Genomic DNA, 23,084 nt, shown 5'->3' on the forward strand with positions numbered 1-23,084 from the left:
ATTTCCGTCTCTTCAGAGATCCTTTATTATACTGTTATCCTGCAACATTGTTACACCGTTTGAAGAGAAACGCCACTCTAGGAAATAAAGGTATTTTCAGAAAATTTGGCTTCTGGGGAGTTATCTCATCATGGGTTCACATCGCATGATTTTCACTCGGTTACTATGAAATAGCAAATTAAATCTATTTTCATATTATAACACCATCGTGAGATTGCACGAGAGTTTATCGTTATCACGTGAAATCGCAGGAGCATTAGTGCACTGAATAGTGATTATATACACAGCCACTAAATATTCGTGACTCCTTGGAGCCTATTTCCTTCAGATAAATGTCATAGAATAGTCAACAGGCATCTAATCAACATTTTTTATTTGTAAGACAATATGAAGCAAATAAGAGCAATAGCGATAAAAAAAAGAAGATTTTCAATTTTGTGTTTCTTGGCAACAAGCGAAAATCTGATTTGAAATTTTCAAATTCCAATTGCAAAGTTTAGGAAAATACTATGATTTCTTCGAGTGATGTACCCATTGAAATTGAATACATTGGCTTATCCTACACCATCAATCTGCACTCGCCTGTCTTTGTCTATACATATATCCCCACATCTATACGGACGGACGGAGGGACTGAGGGACGGACGGATATATATATATATATATATATATATATATATATATATATATATATATATATATATATATATATATATATATATATATACGGACGGACGGATATATATACATACACACACATATATATATATATATATATATATATATATATATATATATATATATATATATATATATAATTGACTGGATGTAGATAAAACCACATAAAAGTGCTCAATACGGGTAGTAGAGCGTAGTAGAGTAGGTAGTAGATATATATATATATATCCGTCCGTCCGTCCGTCCTCCGTCCGTCTGTCTGTCTGTCTGTCTGTTCGTCCATCTGTCTGCCCGTCCATCCATCCATCCATCCATTCATCCATTCGTCCATCCATCCATCCATCCCTGGGTGAGTGCGTGCCTGCATGCCTGCATGCCTACATGCGTGCGTGCGTGCGTTGTGCATGTGCATGCCTGTCTGCCTGCCTGCGTCTCTGTCTGTCTGTCTGTCTGTCTGTCTGTCTGTCTGTCTGTCTGTCTGTCTGTCTGTCTGTCTGTCTGTCTGTCTGTCTGTCTGTCTGTCTGTCTGTCTGTCCGTCCGTCCGTTACGGACTTTATTTATTTTACGTACCTACACATAAGCGATTCAAATGAAGACTTTTATGAATACAAATATACAAATCGTGTCTATTTAGCTTCTACATGATAATGACTTTGATCTCATGACATATGCATATCACATATCATATTTCAGTCGAACCTGTGGCCTTAATTAACCCTGATAAAACTGAGATGAGTGTCTCCATAGGAGAGAACGTCACTTTGGAATGTCTCATTAATATTCATGATCTGACTACTATCACGTGGTATAAAGACAACAAGATAGTCCAATCAGGAAGTGAGGTAAGAATACGTTTCAGTGAATAATTTAGCTTTAAATTTCCTACGAAAAGTTCGCATGTCTTTGCTTTGTTTTCATTATTTGTGAAATTAGTCTCATTTTCAGGTTTGCGACAAAATTTATCTAAGAAGTTTATTTTCAATAATTTTGATATATTTTCTCCTGTGTGTCATTTAGCTTGCGTTGTCGCTTGTTGAGATTCGAGAAGAAGATTCAGGAAGTTATTTATGTATTGCGTCAAATCCCCTTGATCAATCCAGGGATACCATAGAAGTCATCGTTAGAGGTGAGTCCAATTTGTTACATTACATTACTTGTCAGTACATCACATTACATTGCATTGCATTACATTAAATTAAATTATATTACATTAATTACATTACATACATCACATCACATCACATCACATCACATCACAATAGTTTGTTTTTTTAGTTTTTAAAAAAATAATTTTTGATTTGATTTGATTTTATTACAAATTGCAGCTTATCAAATCGTCGATTCAATACTCTTAGTTCACATTCCACATTTAATTGCTCCCACTGACTGATTGGATGCCTACATGTATGTTTGTCTCTCTTTTTAATGTCTTTTTGTCTGTCAAATGTCTCCTCACTGTACTAATAAATGTATTTTCGTTGTGTGCTGTTTTAAAGTTCCTCCTCGGTTCATTGACCTAATTGAGAATGCAACCTTACTAAGTGGTTATCCTGCTACAATAGCGTATCATATTTATGGCCTACCAATCCCAGAAATACAATGGAGTAGGGACAACCAGACATTGACAACATCAGGTAGGTGAAAAGAACTATACATAAACCAGTTATGTTAAATTTCCATATCTTGCAGTAAATAGGAAAATCAGATCGAAAAAATATCGTCGTTGTTTCCGATTGTGAAATCACAAGCGCCATACCACGTGTAGCAGTGGTTCCATCAACCTAAACAACTTGTCCAAACTTTTAGTCTAGTAGCAAAAGTTGAAGTGTAATACTAGTAAAGTGGAGAGTTGTACATAGCTACTAAAGATAGTGGCCATGTGGATGAGGATTTGGTATTTTTTTATTTTTAATTTATAAGATAAAGTTATCATGGCTTTCTACTTGGAAAATGAATGTGAAACAACATTGTCTGTCTCTGTTTGTACTTAATAATACATTGCAAAAAGATAAATAATGTATACAAATGTTTGTTTATTATACGTACAATAACAGACATTTTACACATTTATTAATCTTGGAATTTATTGAGTTACGAACAAAGACTTGGCATTTGTTGTGTCACATTTATTTTTCAAGTTGGAAGCCATGGTAAAATTGTTTCATAAATTAGAATTAAAAAAAACAATCCTCATCCATATGGCCACTAATTATTTCCAACGTGAAACAAATAGGAAATGTCATATGTCTTCTCTTTATTTGGCTTATACTTAGGTGGCTACAAAATGGCCGACTTAATAGTTTAATAAGTTGATTGACTCAAATGAAGGGCTTTGTACAGTTTGACAGAAAACTAGATGCCATCTATTTATTTATGTGTGTCTATTCTTCCAAAGGATGAATAATTTAACTAAATTTCCCATTGTGATAAACATGTGATATTGCACGTACAACCCTTAATACTCAAGAAAAGCATTTCCATTTTGTCACGATCATTTATATCATTCATTAACACTGTTTTAAGTGGCACTGCTTTAATCATAAGACCAGAGGTACCCTTACATGGCCTTTCTAAAGTAGTCAATTGATAACCTGAACCAATATTGCCATCAACTTTCAAACTGCCGACTGATTACAGTGATGATAATGCCGCCAGTGTAGTTTTCAGTGAAATATGTTATGATATGCATGTTTACACCGTACTCTTTGACATTATATTTGCCTTGCACTGTTAAAATTGTATACATATTGATTACATTTAGAGATACAACATACTGGGCTGGTAATGCACGAAATTCAAACAGTTATACTTCTACACTTGATATTGATGCTGTGAAGTTTTGATAATGAACAAGCTCTACTTCTGCGACAGCACGCAGAAACTGTAAGCTTATGTTGAATGCTTTCGTATAACATGGTATGCACTGGAGAAAGCGTAAAGACAGTATTGTTGATTATATTGCAGATTTCACAATGAGTAACACGGCGTTGCAGTTCATACCCCTATATCCTAACGATACGGGGATGTATACTGTGATTGCTAATAACAGCGAAGGCGTTTTGCAAACCTCCATCTTTGTTGACGTCATAGGTAAGTACATATGTAAGTAATTTATAGCCAATGTCAAAGGTTGTCAACTCTCATACTGTTTTGCAGTATGTGAACATTGCATGGCAAGTCGAGAAAATGCAATCTTTGTTGAATGCCCCCCCCCCCAATTAAAATAATCAGTAACACTTATCACATGTGAACTCTACGTTAACGTTCTAGTCATGAATTCACACTCAAAGTGCCAAGAACCAGTCTGAGACTTCAATTCGACGGCAGTACTCATTCAACCACTATGCTTCTGCTTTGAATTTACGCTATACGGCCCTAAATATCGAAATCTATGAAGCAAGACTCAAGACATGCCTATTCCAGAGAGCTTACCTATGGCTCGAGTTTGTAGAGTAGAGAGAGAAATTGCTAAAAAGAGATATTAGGCGATCTCTAACTCATAACATACCCTATATCAAAACATTCCTACAGTGCGCAAAATCAACAGTAAAATAATGTTTTGTGTCTGATATTCTTTTGTAGTAATAATTTCCACACTTGTGATCACACGCTGTTTAATTGTTGTATCTTTTCTCCAGTCAAGTAGTAATGTTTCGACACTGCGTCCCTATCTGCTCTCTGTTTGCTTCTTGAACCACTGTTCACACCCGTTCTCTTAATTTTTGCAATTTGATTTATTTTCATTGTATGGACAGCTTCTAACAACTTTAATCAATATTGATATACATGGGTATTGGTATGGAACTGATCATATTCATCCATGCATCGACGTCTAATTGTGGGAGCTAGATGTGTACTTATAATTTATGACTTGATTAATCATTGAAAAAAAACATGTATATGTTATATGACGATTTCACGACAACTTGACCCTCATATAGTCTTACGTTGCATCTGGTTTACCATGAAATACATTGACATTAGATTGTGTTTCCTATCTTAGATTTTTTCTACTCTAATATTTACACAGTGTCACCGATAACAAGTATACAATTGATTTGTAAGGTTCAATTAGAAATGTCAACATTTAGAGTAACCGGGGTCGATGCTAATTAAGTCTGACGCATGAAAGGTACACGAAAGGTCACCCGAGAGATAAATCAAAGATAGATTTATTTCATAGGCATATATTGATCCATTGATGAAAAGAACCATATCACTATGCATAGCCTGGTAAAAAAGTCAACGGAGGTACCATTTTTGTTATTGTACCGGTATATTTTTCGAAAGAGTTTATGCAAAGGATTTGAAGCATAGTTTTGGGAAAATTTATGATAGCATTTGCATGGTTATTGTTTTCTTAATGAAACTGTTGCGTCTTAATGAGGAATTTACGATTTACAATTTACAAGTAAATATGTTTTTTGTTGTCTTCTTACGTGCGGTAACAAGAAACCGAAACAAGCCCGCAAACAAACAAACAAAAAAAAAACAACCCAAAAAACAAAACAAACAAAACAAACAAACAAACAAACAAACAAACAAACAAACAAACAAACAAACAAACAAACAAACAAACAAACACAAGAAATGAAATAACATAACAACTGTTTTAATATATTAATGTTTCGTCTTCATTGCTACCAGTTGTAATAATCAAACCCTTCATGTCTTTAATATTTCAGAGAGCTATGCACCAGTTAAAATTTGGGAAATTGGAAATACCTCTTTTGTACTGGAGTTTGGGACGGAAAGAGAATCCATGGATAATCTAAGCCACGTGTATCAAATAGTTGTTGTGATCTTACCACAAACATGGAATGAAAATAGTTCTTTCCCAGGAATCAGTCCTTTGGATATTCCGGTCAATGACCTTGAGTCACAAAGGTAAACATTCTACATAAGCTCTTGTTTTTGTTGTTTATGTTCGCTTGTCTTTTCAATATGACCCGCTATCAGTATTTTGTTTATGTAATTTGTCATTAAAAACAACCATGCGCGAGACGTTAAAAATATCGTGCCGCCTAATTGAAATCTTATAGTCACTCTAGTTTGGTAGTATTGTTCTTTCCTTCTGTTCTGTTCCTCCTCTCTTTTCCCCTCCTCCATACCCTTTTCCTTTTCTTTAACCCTTCACCCCTATTATCTGCCTCTATGCCCTCCATTCCTTGTTCTTCTGCAGTCTACAGTGCAACGTTTAAGATGTCATTATTCAAATGCCATAATGGTTAAAACTCAGATTGAGATAAAAACTACCGACAACACTTGAAATGGTGATAATGCAAATGTGACAAATGTCGAGGCAAAGGTTATTTGAGAAAGTATTCAGTTTGAATAAATCACCAAAAAACACAAAATTTAACGAAAGCAATATTGTTTTCTAAGAATGTTTTAGCAGCTGTCACTTAGTCAAACTCATTATGGGGACTACAAACCACTTGTATTTGCTTAACCTACCAGTCTTTAATTTTAAATAAGATTAACAAATTTTAACAACCTGTGTATATTTTCATCTTAATATATTGTTCAGTTCTTGACATCTGTAGCCTTGTAACCTTTGTTATTTTTCAAAATTAACCACACTTCATCATTCGTCATTTATAGTGAAGGGTTTACTATGAATAAGTTCTAGGGCATGAAACTGTTATTTTTTACATGTTTGTTACACGACTGACCCCGAATCCGACAAATTAAAGACGAAAAGGTGACGCCCTCTATGTTGTTCATCGTGAATAACTGTATTTAGTTTCTGGGTAACGCGATCGAAGGTATATTTCTTGAATCTGAAAAAAATAGAGAGAGAAAATAAAGTCCTCTACGGCTGAATAAAAGACAGCAACGTCATTGATAGTGATGTGACAAGTAAATATGGGGGGGGGGTTTCCACTAAATAGTAAAATTTTGAACGTTTATTATTACATTTGTTAAACGAAACGTCATTTAATCAACATTTGGAAGACATCCAGACTGTTACAAAGTACGAGTAAACAGGTTCATAAGGTTGGAACTTCAATAATTTAGTGTTCTTTGATACACAACCAAGTTACTTTTGTTCATGTCTACGTTTAGGCAATGTGACTGTTGCCTTCCTCATAACAAACCGATGACAAACCGATGATAAATTAATAACAGTACTCACCGTCAGTTGTTCCTGGGGAAGGCAACAGTCACGTTGCCGAAACGTAGACATGACCAAAAAGTAACTTAGTTGTGTATCAAAGAACATTACTATATTGTTAAGCATTCGATTATAAAACATCACATGTACACATATGCGCATGTTTGTTCTTTTTTAACGACCGACCAACCCATCATCACCTTGACCATTACTGGGACAAGCCATTAAAGAAGCAAGTCCACTTGTTATCAAAGAGTACCAATATTTACACATGTGATGATGGGCTCTTACATAACACAAGTAAACAGTGTAGTTCACAGCGTAAGATCATTTCTAAGGAGTGGGTCAATTGAGGCAAACCTTATCTCCGTCTTATATCAGTTGTTATCAATTTATTAGGCTATTATAAGTAACACTACAAACAGCTTTAGAGATGCAAACAACTTTTATGACACCCGTTTTCGTCAGGCAAGCCCGCGGGTTTGTTGCACTTGGACCGTTAATGGCTTGTGAATGTCATGCGTTTACGATGATTTATTTTTTACATAAATACGGTCACCTTAAAAGGGGTTCAAGGCCACTTGTCAATCGCGAAGTGTGAATGCATTGGGAGAGTATTTGCATTGAATATTGATAGACTACATCACGACTATATCAATTTAATGGTATTGAAAAGACATCTCACGGGTCTACAGGCAGACTTAGCATTATCCCACTGGAATGAATATCGATCGAAAACTAATTAGCAATATTGTACAGCATGCATTAGGTGTTTGCTAATCTTTACGACTCTCGATTACAACGAGATATCGTATATATAAGGTGTTTGTACACATATCAGCGATCAATACAGATACGATACATCAGTGTGTATTTGGAATAATGTGTTATGGTCGAACTTTTTGACATTTAAGTAACGTGTTTTAATGAAAAATATGGAACTTTTGATCACCTTATTCTAGTTTGTCAAACTTAGTTTCAGATTACTAAGTCTAGTTTCAGATTACTAAGTCTAGTTCCAGATTACTAAGTCTAGTTTCAGATTACTAAGTCTAGTTTCAGATTACTAAGTCTAGTTACTAGTTTCAGATTACTAAGTCTAGTATCAGATTACTAAGTTTTGTTTCAGATTACTTTAGTCTAGTTTCAGATTACTAAATCTAGTTTCAAATTACTAAGTCTAGTTTCAGATTACTAAGTCTAGTTTCAGATTACTATGTCTAGTTACTAGTTTCAGATTACTAAGTCTAGTTTCAGATTACCACGTTTAGGTTCAGATTACTATGTCTAGTTTCAGATTACTATGTCTAGTTTCAGATTACTAAGTCTAGTTACTAGTTTCAGATTACTAAATCTAATTTCAGATTATTAAGTCAATCTTCAGATTAGCAAATCTATAATAATAAATGGACTATCCGATTGCCGTACGTTGCTAGGTTATATAATGTCCACTGACCATTAATCACATAGATTGCACAGCAAAATGACAACAAGCGTTTTAGTTGATGAAATGATTGAACCGAGGTCAACCGTAAGCCATTTCAAATATCCAAATACATAAATATCTCAGAGCCATGTGTAAGGGACCCATCTTCTCCCCATTTCATGTTTCGTGGTTTCTTAAATAAGGTCTGGAGGATAATTGAAAGTCGGTTTTTAATTTTCTTTCAATAAAGTGAACATGTGATACTATAAGTATTTGAATTTCTACAGCGATGCAGGTACAGTACTTTGGAGACAACTGTACATAATTATTATAGTCTTTAAGCTTTGTGTTTGTATTCTTAGAAATATATGAACACAAGAAAATAACAAAATTATAAAATAAATGAGAATAATTTAACAGATAACGACAGGCCTTTTAACAAATTGCCAAAACATACAGTGTGTGTGTGTGTGTGTGTCTGTCTGTCTGTCTGTCTGTCTGTCTATCTGTTAAGCATACCACGATAAGGTACTCAAGCTGTCTTAACACGTCGTCGTCGTCGTCGTCGTCGTCGTCGACTTCGGGAATTACACTGTATATCACACGCAAATCAATTGACAATAGTTTCTCAGCTTTCCACGAAACCACCTTTCCGGAACTAGGTTGCATGTTTTGATTAAAACACGACACACCATATGATTATACGGCTTGTCGGTAGCAATTGCTAGTTAATATGTTTGCTTTTATAATTCAATTGCCTTGTGTGAGCTGTCAGAGAACTTGACAGGCACATATATATATATTGCTTTTGACAATAGGAAAAAAATCCTACCGACCAACTGTTTATATTTGGTTATGAGTTATTCTCAACGTTTGTTTGAAAATTGATGGATTGACAAAACCTGTTGTGAAACAGTATGATTGAAATGTAATATCTCAGTTGTAGCTAAGAAATATTCCGCGTTGAGTCATAACAAGAAATCCTAAAATGTACACGTTCTGAGGCCTATACAGAGGTACTACAGGAACGAGGTAAATTTCTCGATTCAGTTAGACAGCATGTCGATATATCTTTTACATTTAAGAACTCAAAGAAACAAAATACAGACATTCATAGTACACACATATATAGAAATGAATATAGTTTGCTAAATTTGGCCAAATTTGATATATGGCAGTGGTAGATATTTTTCTCGCATAAAATATGCATGTATGATTTATATTTGTGTATGGTTTTTGTATCTTTACTTTGTGTATGTCATGTAAAATTAAAAAAAGAAATCATTGTTGGACCTGGTCATAAAAACACGGTGTTGCTGAACTGATACTCTAAACCTGGCTCGTTCCCGAAATATTGTCTTTAGGTACCGATTGGGTTCCTGACCACTAAGCTTAGAATACACCTGCCAACACAACAGGAATGTAGAACGTTCTTTTTCAATCAGAAGCTTGATTGCCATCTTTGAGATTATATTTCCTTTCATTCTATTTCGAATAAATTCATACCTTGGCACAATCATATACATTTTAATAACAGAGTTTGTAACATTAACAAGCAAAACGGGCTCTCTTTTTTCATAAAATGTCAACAGTTGTATCAGTAAATAAAGTCGTGTATATTTGACACTTTTGAACATGATGAAATATTGATTTTAAAGAACGTCAAAATTACAAATATGTAATTTGACGGTTTTATCGTAATATATAAGCAGAGTTTGAACTGGATATGACAGACACAGACACATGTAAAGACACAGACACAGACACAGGCACAGACACAGACACGATCACGGTCAGACAGACAGACAGACAGACGCAGAAAAGGACAGATTTAAAATAAAATACTGCATATGTAGGATTATACTCGACATCCACCGAGTACAATCGTTCTAAGCACTATATCTATGTTGTAAGCTAATCATGCCATAGTGTAAGTCCGGACAAATTGCAAATAATGAACAGGAAGAAACACGGTGTTGACTTGTATATACAAATATAAACTAATCTTAATATCTCTCTGAATTTTCGAATCAGAGTATAATATTTTCAGCTTCCATTGTCATGAAAACTTATTATTCAGCCTTTCGATAAATGTCTGTGGGTTTTGATTTTGGCGTTAACAATAATAAATTCGTTCAAGTTTCACTAGGAACCTTTGAAATATTCAGTTTCCTTTCCTCAAAAATGTTATCCTTCGGCCGGCCTTGTGGTTTACACTTCGTAACATTAAACTTGTCAATTGACTGATGTTGTGTGACATGGAACCAGCAGAATATATAAATTCGACAATAACTAAACATATTTAGACAATTCAAATTGTGTTCCAAACCGATCTTGTCATATATATTCACGTGTGCATGTCTAGTTCAGATAGTCACCATTGTCTTCCATATGGTCTCTGTGTTATTGGTTTCTTCCCATCAGATGTACAGCCATTACAGATTGGAAGGACAGTTTGATATTGCCTTTTTAGGTTGATGTCAGTTTCAGAATCCACTATTTCTTGCGAGACTTCACCATGATTTTGTATTTTCTTCTCGAATACACAATTAAGAGTGGGAAGGGAAACACTGGGTGAAACCAAGCATTTTGTTAGGTGTTAGTAGGGAAAATATATATCTAAAAAAGTCCCATGAAAGAAATTGCAGGACAAGTCGTTTCATGAATTCATTAAAACGAATTAAAAAAAATATGAAGTATAATTTATTTCCTGTTTCCCGTCACACTACACGATGCACAAAGACTATTTTGCACAATGGGCTTCTTTTAAGCCAATTATAAGGTGTTAGGTCAATTTGGTATTGTCAGGTTTTCAATGAAATGGTTCCTTCTTCACACCTTTATGTATGTAGAGGATGTATGCTTCAATATACACATTTGGCAAAATGGAAGTTTTATGTAATCAAGAAAGTAAAGAGAACCACAAGAGGAACGGGGTTTTTTGCTTTGAGGAAACGCTTTCATGGAATGTGTAACAGTTAACTCATTTTGTCTGAATAATTTTGCCCAATTTGTTGAACACAGTCAGTGAGGCATGCAGTAGAAAGGATAAATGTCTAACAACAAGTGTACAGAAAATCAACATGTTGTGTTTATTTGAAGCTGAAAATGTAAGCATAAACAGTGGACACCATCCAGATTATTCTATCGATATACACAGCCGTGATACATGTCTAGCTAATGGTATTATCGAGTACTCTGAGGTGGTTTATTCTATACAACGAATAAATTTTAACTAATCTTGCTAACACCCATGTTATCGGGTTATGTATTCATCGTCTCACTAATACCATGGATACTATTCATTTATCTACTATACATTTATTTATTTAAAAAATTCCTTACCGGAAACGCCAATATTCAAATTAAACATAAATGGTACTAGTTGATAGAGCTAGTGCACGAACATGTGCAATGTTTATTTGTCACCTTGACGACTTGCCAAACAGTTAACCTACATGGTAAATTTAAACGGCTGTCTTTACAACATTTAAATGGTTTGTACTTGTACTGTATCAATGTATTTTCATTTTGGCCTTAAGGATCCCTACCCCCATTTTAAATGGAACAAGATTAATAATGGCCCATGTAATAAAGTATTGAATAAGGACAAGAACAGATAATTAATTCCAGTTTTAAAAAAACGAGAACAGTAGTTAAGGATAAAATCTGTTTTGAGAGGAAACACGTACCAAACAGTCCTACAGAAACTTGAGTCCAAAAACAACAATCAAACCATACGTGATCTCACTGGAAAAACGACAACACATTATAATGAGATGCCGCACACATAGTTAAACCTTGACTAAACACATCGTAAAAATGTTTTGATAGGCAGTTCTTATCAACTTTCAAATTGTCTACATCCGAAGCATTTTTGTCTCTGTCCTTGAAAAACAATTCAGTTTCATTGGAAACAGGGAGTTTTACGGAATGGATCTCATAGCGTAAAGGCACTGTATAAAAATAACTCTAGAAGAGCGCTGAATGGCTGGCCATTACAGTAGAAAAAGTCGTTATCTAATTGACTTTACTAAAATTAAATTTATCAACAGAATATTATTGACAAGCACGCCTTGTCGAAATTCAACACAGAGAAACGCCAGGACGGTTAATATTTGTAACAGTCATCCCTGTGACCATTCCTATACGAACGATAACTTATTCAAATTATTGTAGCCCTGTACTGAAATATCACAAAATGTTGCAATGAGTAAACAACACAATAAAGACTTTATTGGCAGGCAAAGTATAATGCTACGAAACGCGAAATGTTTTATGAATGCCTCTTAGAAATTACTTCTTTTTTTCACAAAATGGGTGTTATATATTGACTTTGGTCTGTAAAATGTTTCGAGGTACCGTTCTCCAGGAAAGAGCGTGCTGTTGTCCTTTATGTCGAATAAGTATTAAATAACGAATCGATAAAAAAAGCTAGCTTCACTGATTTTAATGACAGTTTTAACGACATCATAATACTTAATGATAGCGATAAAAGAGAGATACGTAATGATTCAGGCAGTAACTGGTTATTGAATTATTGTAGGATCTCCTTTCATTAGTGAAAAGAGATCTTACTGTCACATGTAGCTCTTTTTCCTCTTGCGATTTCAGTTTTCAGTTTATGGAACTCCGGATAATCAATCAACTTTTATGGTGACCCGTCTGGATTCGATCGTATTCTATTGCCTATGTAATCTACGCTCAAGTCATTGTCTTCAAGGTTCACAACCTTTACATATCGTAACAACTTTCTAGACATTAACACCACCGGAGTTTGTACTCAGTGTTGCATTTAAACCTAAACCAAATTGCATTCTCTAATAAGCACTTCACTAAGCTTCAAAGAAGGCAAATTATGGATTCCACGCCTTGCCTTAACAAAATATGATATTGACAGCTTACTTAACTCCCGTAGGCAGGAAGGGTCACACATGCTTTTTAGAACTAATAAAAGGGCGTTCTTGAACACTGGGGATTGATTTCCTGCGACGGATATTCTTTAATAAATACACATGCGGACGATATATACGTTTACAATGAGGTTAAATCAAATTAAGTTTCTTGCCTTTAATGCTGTGCTCTGAAATTTCGTTTAGCAATCAAAGTCAGCATGAACCGTTCTCAATCTTTAAATATTAGTTCATGCAGCGCGTGATCCGTGGTTCATCACTACCCAGTGTAATTATTGCATTTAATGACGGTAAATAAACTGATCAGCGTTATATAGAACGTTAGAGGTGTGAAACGTCTTTCTTAGAGAAATTTGAACTGTACTTATCGGTTGTTGTATGCGAGGCGAACTTGTTATAAAGTACAGCTGTAACTTAATGATTGACTTTCTTTTCATGAAGACGCACGCAATCGTTTTTCTATTTTTCAGCAAGTAAAAACACCATTTGTGACGTGGTTTGAATTAATATTCATATAATTATTATATATGTATAATGTAGAAATCTATGAAAATGTTAGAGTTCCGATTTATATTTAAGTACCCTTCGCATAGAAGGAAGTTGTGATCAAATCGACAATGACGTCGCGTCACACAAAAGAATCATTTGAAGCCATCTTTCGATGAATGGACGCTAACAGTAAGTGCAAAGACTTGTATGGTTTATCTTGGACACATTTGACATGAGATTAAATACGCCTATAATACGTCTTAGTGAGGCATACTAATTTAAATTTACTTCACATGAGACCACTAGACAGTATTGGGTAGGTGTACATTGGGAATTTAAGCCCACGGCAGTACGAAACTCATTTTTCGTTGCTTTTGCGACAAAGTGTAATGAAAAATACGAATGGTTGTTAATCCGATCAAACATCCTCATTTCAATAAAAAGCATTTGAAAAGTAGGCACACACATACAGATTTGTACTGACAAAGGTCCACGTCTCAGTAGAATTTACCTCAATCATACCTATAAAACAGAATTTCCGTCTTTTGGCTGTCTATCAACCTCCGTGTCAAAGTACCAACATTGTCTGCACAGAATAATTTCCGTTAACTTTCAATCTTTTCTTTCTGTCATAATTTATCCCTAAATTTGACTACGTCATCACGAACACCTTAAGCTCCATGGCAACCGAGGTTACCGGGTATGTCAGTGTTATGTTGGATACTTTGCCGACGAGACTTGTTGTCGGAGATGGAGAAGTATATACAAGTCAGAAACTACAGGTAGGTGTTACTTTTTTCCCCTAAATGTTACACCTTCTGGACAGGATTACACGTTACATTGTTCTGACGTTATTGAACCCATAAATCCAATTGCTTTTGGTTTGTATTATCGCTATCATAGCATCTGAAATTATTTTTACTGACGCATTGTATTTACTTTTATTTGTTTTTCTGAAGGAAATGATTTGGCTCATATTGTTCTAGGCACCATGTATAGACAACCTTTGTTGCTATAAGGCTACATTTACAATAAAGTACACACATGATAAATATATATAACACAAGTATTTATATCATGGCCTATAGTATTGGTTATACGTTTATGTGTGAACGTAACCTACAAGCAGAAAGAGGAAAACATATGCTGCATCTACAAACAAACGACCGAACAAGATGGTCGTGAATTCTCAGTGGCGAATCTAAAACTGAGCTTACTTATCAATCGGTAGCATGTAAACAAACAGAGGGTTTTGTGTGGTGTTCGTGTTAACTTTAATCCAGGCGTTGGACAGAGCATCATGTGTTGCATTGTATGAAGATTATATCATCTAGGAAAGACGTTTATTTTCAGCTTGTCTCAGAAAATGTAATCAATAGTCTGTCTTTTCGCATGTATTGTGTATTGCTTATTTTGAAAACCGCCAACGTTTTTACCATCGAACTTAAAAGGTTTTCTAAGAAACGTATATGCTCTAATACTAATTGAACAATAATGATGTACCATATAGGTTAATATATCTATAAATTGTTTGTAACTTCATTCATGTCACCTGCTATCGTTGATATCACGAAGGAATGTTTCATTTGCTCTCCTTTTTCTACATGATCGGTTAGCTGTTACAAGTATTCGTCGAGTGTAATCGATCTAATTAAGAATCTAGATTTTGACTGCATCCCATGTCTGTTAATTCAAATCCCAGTGAAGGGTTTGAGACATTTTCCTCTAAATTGCCATGAATCATTATAAGTTAAACGAAGGAAGCTACAACATCAGTTAAACCTTTATACAGTTAACGTCTCTTAGTGTATTTGTTAATGCATTAAACAAATTGGTAACGGCAGAGAACAGGGAGAATGTAAAGAGAATAGAGAATTAAAAAAAAATGTAATGTTAGACTTTGCTCCAGATTGATCGATCTCCATTATACAATTACGTGTATGTCCCATGGCGTATAGAATTCCAGCGGTTACAAATAGCTTTATTTATTGCTTTAGACTGTTAGACGGTTGTGCAAACAATGTGACATACGGTCGTGGGGATGATTTTTATGAAGTAGTCCACAACGATTACAAACGAATTAGGCTATTTTAATGATAACTGATGTGGCGATGTTTCGTGTACATTTAGCAATTTGACTTTGAAAACGTGCATTTGAATAAATGCTATATGATAACCTTATTATATATATATATATATATATATATATATATATATATATATATATATATATATATTGTTGATATACAAAATATATATAATATGAGAGAGAGAGAGAGAGAGAGAGAGAGAGAGAGAGAGAGAGAGAGAGAGAGAGAGAGAGAGAGAGAGAGAGAGAGAGAGATAGAGAGAGATATTCTGTGCCTATTTTGTCAAAATGTAATTTCTTTGTACTTTGTATATGTCGGATTTGATCGAACAGTTAGGCTGATATTTTTGCAATTGAGTCAAGTTATTGATATAAAAACATGTATGAATTCATGGATCTGTGTTTAAAACCTGTAATGTCTGTATTAATGTGCTAATGCAGAAGTCAAAACAACTTTTAATTCCATGTGTATCGCATTGATTGTTCAGTTCATTTGCATTGGATAAAACAACATCAATAAGTAAAGGCTTTCCTTTGTGATGACGAAATGTGTTATTTAGTCGTAAATTTGTGTCCCAGAGGCTTCACGTTTTTCAGACGGTTCGGTAGCGTTGCCTGTGAAAGATTATGTCGATGCCTTAAGCAGTATCATAGTTGAAGTGAGGATTATTTTAATGAGGTGCTTTGGCCATCGTCTGGTTTACCGTTGGTTAACTAAAAGCATTAAGAACTACATGTAATTGCTGATTGTGATGCATTGGCTAATGCTGAAGAGAGGTTATTCAGGAAACGACTGACTTCCTGTGAATGTGTAAAAGATGTGCCTTGCATAAGAAGTTATCCCAATAAATTAGGTCCAAATATCCAACATAGCGACTGATAAACGAACAAAGGATGTGTGTATTTCTTACACGAATATGCATATTATGAGCTAATCTGCATAGCTAAACATACGACCTATTTGTCTAGTCTTACATTTATATGCAAAATGATGAACTAATTTGCATAGTTAAACATAAAATCTGTTTGCATAGTTTACAAACTCATAAATGGCACTTGTCTATGTAATATAATACTTTCCTCTGGGTATACCCCTTGCATACAAATGAAATAATTAACAAGGGGTACGTGTGCTCCTTGCATGAATACATAGAATTATGATCTGATATACATAAGCAAACAGGACCTACCTTTCTCTTGTTTGAACACTCCGAGACTTGCAAACAAATATTATCAGAGACTATATGCCTTCAGGGGAAAAAAGTAAAACCTATTAAAACAAACCAACTGATAAATGAACACAGGATTCGTGTATAACTTACATGAATATGAAAAATGACGAGCTACTTTGCATAATCAAACATGACATCCATTTTGGTTTGCAATCACGTTTTAGCACCATAAAACCATGCTAATCAAGAGCTTCCTATATTTAAACATCGCAACCCAAGTGTAAACATTAGGCCCTGCAAATACGTCTCTCTCACACAGGTGAAATTGCTTTGCATTAAGGTAATTGTAGGCAAAAGCCTCGAGGGAGTATTTTTCCTGAATGCAATAATCTTTCAGATTCAGGGACAGATTATAATCTTAGTCGACTTGATTACATCGTGGGATCTAGCAAAGGTGATGTATGACAGCTTTTTGCTGGAAGGTAGACTGCAAGGTGACAGTAGCCTTGTTAATGCATGGAGGTATGACCAAACAATAAATCAAGGTGCATGCTGATCACATTTAACCGTAGGCTTTGTCAATGTAGTGGACTCAGGTGTCAAAGAGAAGTAATCCAAATGTTTGCGCCTTCTACCAATTTATCATGTGTAAGAATTTGACAGAATCTACCAGGTTTCATCGGTTTTAGCAGGAAATAATACTTTAAGACCCTGCAGCCTGACGACGAGTTTCCCCGGGATCTGTTCCACGAAAGATGCTTTGAAAAATCTATGCGCGACTATAACGTCTTAGCCTGCAGATTGCGTGTGTATGAATTTGTTAGAATTTAATCAGGACGCATGTAAGAATTGCAGTTTGCTAGAAAAAAAGATGATTGGAATTAATATCTGACAATTGAAACACCGAAAAGCCTTATAATGTTTGTGACTGAAATCTATAAACCATAACGACTTCAATTCGTAAAAACCTTAAAAAAGGGGCTTATTATATTTGAGTTATTTTGTATTATATTAGCCGACCCTAACAACATTTTCCTGAAGAATACATTTCACTGACGTAATTGAAGTGCGTTAGTTATTTGCTGTTAAGCCTCAAATATATAAACATTCCCCCAATTGAATAATCTTTACATGGAAGATGCACTAGCTGTAACTGGGGTATTATCATTCTCCGATCATACAGCAATCAAAACACTCACTTAACATTGTTAAAATGCCAATAATTAAACACGTACTGTATACGTCATTTACATGTCTCTTTATCGATAAGTAGTATTGTAAAAAGTTCAATTCGTGATTCATAGGGATGAGCACCGATTTTTGGGTGCGGACCCAAAAATTCATTTGATTGGATTTATTGCACCATACTGCTACACAAATAAGTGTAGCTACTTAAGATTGAAAACTTTGTCATTGGGAAAACAGTTTGAAAAAACGTCCCAGCTGTAGCCAGTGTGGCTTTAAACTATGGATGGTATACGATTAAGATTTCAACATTACTGTACGGCCTAAAAACAATTGTTTGGTTCCGGTAACCCGAATCCACCCAGTTTTTCACTGCCGACCATAAACTTCTTTTCACGTTTTCGAGAGAAAAATCAATAGATCTAGAATCGCGAAAATTGTGAAGTCTCGCGAGAAATAGTGGATGTGGAAACTAAATCAACTTAAAAGACAACTACCTGATCGAGATCGACATTCACTTATGAATTAAAAAACACCAAAACAAATCACACAAGAAAGTCTACCTACCCCATCTATTCTAAAATTGAGCGTAATCGGAACCATTTTTAGGCCTAACAATCAATTAATAATGTGTATCTCATGATGATAATTCACTTAAAGGATTGTACAAACCCAGTGTTCGTGTTCAATGTATTGTTTCTTCTTACACTTACTAGGCCTAATAAGAAAATTACGTGGTTCCGAATACGCTCAATTTTACAATAGGTGGGGTAGGTAGCTTTTTAATTTTATTGTATTATATTTTTTTTTATTGTGAGTGTCTAGTTCAGGTTTTCCATTGTTTTCCAAATGATCTCTGTGTTGTTTATTTCTTTCTATCAGATGTACAGCCATTAAAGATAAGAAAAACTGTAGTATATTGTCTTTTTAAGTTGGTGTCAGTTTCCGCATCCAGTATTTCTCGCGAGACTTCACAATTTGTGCTATTTTATTATTTGTTTTCGAATATATAAAAATAGTTTAGGGTCGGCAGTGAAAAGGTAGCTGGGGTCGGGTAACCGGAACCTGACAATTATTGTTTAGGCCTTACAAATTACTTCAATCACAAAGAATCAACATCATTAGACACATAGTTCTAAACGATATTGAAAAAAAACCCAAAACACCTAACAAGTGAATGTGTTAATCCATATATATCCATGTATTTGATTTTTATAATAATAAAAAACAAGTGTTAATAACTAAAAATTGAGTGCCGAAACGGTTTTTGTCGTAGACAGTAGGATAAAAGAAACATGCCATGCAACACAGCTCACTGTGACGTAATATTTTTTTTACAAAACCTATCTACGCGCCTTGAATGGCAATTCCGTGAAATGAACTGTCAGTATTCACCGTAAGGTAGGGATACTATAGCTTAGAAAATACTCATCCTTCCAATTAAAACCGCTAAATTCTGGGTGAATACAAAATATAGTGTCATGCAACCGAAGTCTCAGGTGTTTACAAGCAAAATCGATATAAATCACAAGTCTGATGGAGAGAAAAGACGTGAGAAGATGAGTGGGGTTTGGGGCGAGATGGGGTTGTGGGTACGCTGTCACTAAAATACAATTGTGATAGTTTACTTGTTTTTATACTCAGAGTAGAATTTGTAGTCGTGTATTGACATCTTAATTTCATTGCTTTGGGAAATGGAGCATCCAGTTCAATACTCTGGGTTCGTTAAGCTCTATCAAACAATTACTACCCAATATCACAACACTGTGACACAATTTAAATACAACTGAATCATCATATCTTGCTAACCTTATGGTTCGGAGTTCAGAGGTTAAAAGCTACTCGTAGTTTTAAAGAGAAACACATCTATGCAGACCGTCAACTTTCTTCAGATATGCATTATCAAAATGACCATAAGAATTGTTCACAACATGATCGTTTATGGTTTTATAACATGGTCGTTTATGGTAATGAGTCTGAATTATTGAAATAGGCTGAAATATGAAGATAAAGATTATAAGAATTCAAAATAAAGGATTTCACAAATATTAATTCCTTATCCATCCACCTCCTTCAAGTCAGTGATAAGGTACTTCTGTAAAGTCATAATGTCCTTCGTTTATTTAGGGTTCAATGGGTACTCTCTGTAACTTCCCCATTTTTGGTTTAATTTAGTGTGCAAAATACACCGTGTACATTATTTAATAAACACCAACCTCAGCAAATCTGTCTCGGTACGACATGTTAAAGATGGTAGGGGTGCATACAGCGACTTGGCCTCTGTGACAACTGTCTGTCAGACTGCTATTCTTATATAGCGTCTGTGACCCTTTGTACCAGCTTGGTATGAATGCTGTGACGTGTAGGTGAATGGCACATCCAAGCACGTTTCGATTTTCATTGGAGGATTTAGGTGATAGAGCCCCAACTACCACATTTGTATATAAAACCTTCAAACCTTTTATCATTCAAAATTACCATATTTCATCTGTGTGTATCCGGTTTCTAATTACCCTGCTCAGCTGCAGTGAACCACTCTGATTAGCCAGTCACTCTTTCTTGTTAATCTGCCTGGCACGGTTGTAACGCTGTTCACATTTACTTAACAACACACGTCTGAATATCCTGGCGAGAGCTTTATTATTTGCTAAACAATGATTTCAAATATGTCAGTAATCAAAATAATGTAGGAATATATTGTCAAAAAACAAGAATCTCCAATTTTTTTAGAGTGTGACCCTCTCAGAAAAAAATTAATTATTACTGCCTGTTATAACTGTATTAAACCTCGTACATTTACGTTTCCACTGCCTTTGCAGTAAACTGCGATAAACAGATGCAAACGGTCCCATTCTAGCAACTGACTGAAAAGCAAAACTTACATGACATTAATGTTAATAAACAAACATAAATATGGATTATTAGAGTTGTAAATGAAAATATGAACAACCATCTGTACCTCGAGACAGACATTTGGAAGGACAACAACCTTTAGGGTTTACCCGATCCTTGAGAGTATATATATATATATATATATATATATATATATATATATATATATATATATATATATATATATATATATATCTACTAATAATAGTACAGTATCAAGTACACAGGAGCCGTTACTTGATACTGTACTATTAGTAGTAGTTATACCGCTCTACATGTATATGTATTGAGCACTGTTAGACATATTGTATATGCTATATATATATATATATATATATATATATATATATATATATATATATATATATATATATATATATATATATATATGCACTTTGAAATTTTAAAGCTTGTTACAATGAAGAAGAATAACTCGCCATAATACACTGCCTGTATTTGGATATCTCTAACCTTAAATAGGCAACACGGGAAAGTGCATTAACACCTTCCGATGTGAGTAACACATTATTTCCCTTTGAATATCTATGGTTCTTTCAATCAATGGTCTACACTATGGAAATGGCAAGACTTGTGACAATGAAGAAGCGGCTGTTGTTTTTCGCAATTTGATTTATGTACACAAAGAGGCCTTGGAGCAGCATTTTTCATTTCGCACGCGCACACACACACACACACACACACACACACACACACACGCCAGTTATATTTAGCGTGAAAGCCATATATTACATTAACTGTGGGAAGAAATATGTACCGAACCTTTGGCTATGAAATTGATAGAATCATTATTCTTTTTACGGCCTAAGGATTATTGATTATTCCCATGGGGATTTACTGCCAGATATACGGTACTCATAATATTTGCCGCGTGCATCTTTTTTTTTTTGTAAATTCGCTCACCTTTAAGAGCATTTTAGTATTTTCATTCTAGTTACAAGAGCATGTACGATTATTTCATTATCTTTTTCCTGCTTGAAAGAGAATTATGATATTACAAACAGTAAATATGGCATTATAAATTTTTAGTACACATGTAATTATCAATTTTGTTAAATCACTTACAATTTTTAGCATTATTATTATCTTGTAACATTGTTAACTATCGGGAACACTTTGACTATATTCGTAGATTATTATCATTATATATATTAAAGCGCCTTGTTCTTATTATGGTAACCAACGAATTGTGTCATTTCCCAGTGATTGAAATATTTATATAGCCTGCAAGCTTTCCAGAAGCCTTATTTTGTTTTCAGATAACTTCAAAATTTATACTGGTCTGAGCTTATAAGTGTACAAAGATGTGGTCGGTTATAGTCGAAAGTCGGCATCTGGTATAAACATGATACAGAAAAGGGAGTGCAGATAGTTTATATTGCCACAGATTGGGAAATACCACGATTCTGACAACAAATGATCGACATCAGGATAGAATAGACAACTGATGAAAATTAGACCAAAAAATCTGAATATTGAATGACCTTTTCCGTGAAGTTTCGAATTGAACTACCTTATCAAGAACGTACTGTCATCAAAACTAAAGGGCTTTAGCACATTTACAATATTCCGAATTGATATTAATTGTTGTATATCTTTTCTTAGTTGAGCCGCTTTCATATCGAATGTATTTTCCATTGTAGAACCTTTGACAATTGTGTTTTTCCCCGCATCAATTGTTGGCGTCGGTTTGGTCAGTGTAACGTAAAACAGCGACATGTTGAACCAACGAATATATATTAGTTAGGGAATAACTTTGATGGTGTGGTGGCAGGGTTATCGAAGATGTTAGCACAAGTTTGACATTTAATGACACGAGTTTAATTGGGTACCATGATTGTTATCTTGTAGTTTCTTGCCACACACGTATATATCCTCATTATATTGTCTTCCGTTAACTAAACGGCTCACTTTGTCCAGCCAATCAATGGATTCATGTGAACATAACGTTATACGTTATATTAGATCCCTCCAAACTATAGACATCTGCAATAAACCCCAATACATCATGCATGTTTAACATTCGTATCTGTATATTTAACCGCATGTCACTGTCTGTTTATAGGTAAATGTTGAATCAGTGTAGTGGGAGGTAGCAAATGG

This window comes from Glandiceps talaboti, chromosome 10 (genome assembly GCF_964340395.1).
Source record: "Glandiceps talaboti chromosome 10, keGlaTala1.1, whole genome shotgun sequence".
Classification (NCBI taxonomy): domain Eukaryota; kingdom Metazoa; phylum Hemichordata; class Enteropneusta; family Spengelidae; genus Glandiceps; species Glandiceps talaboti.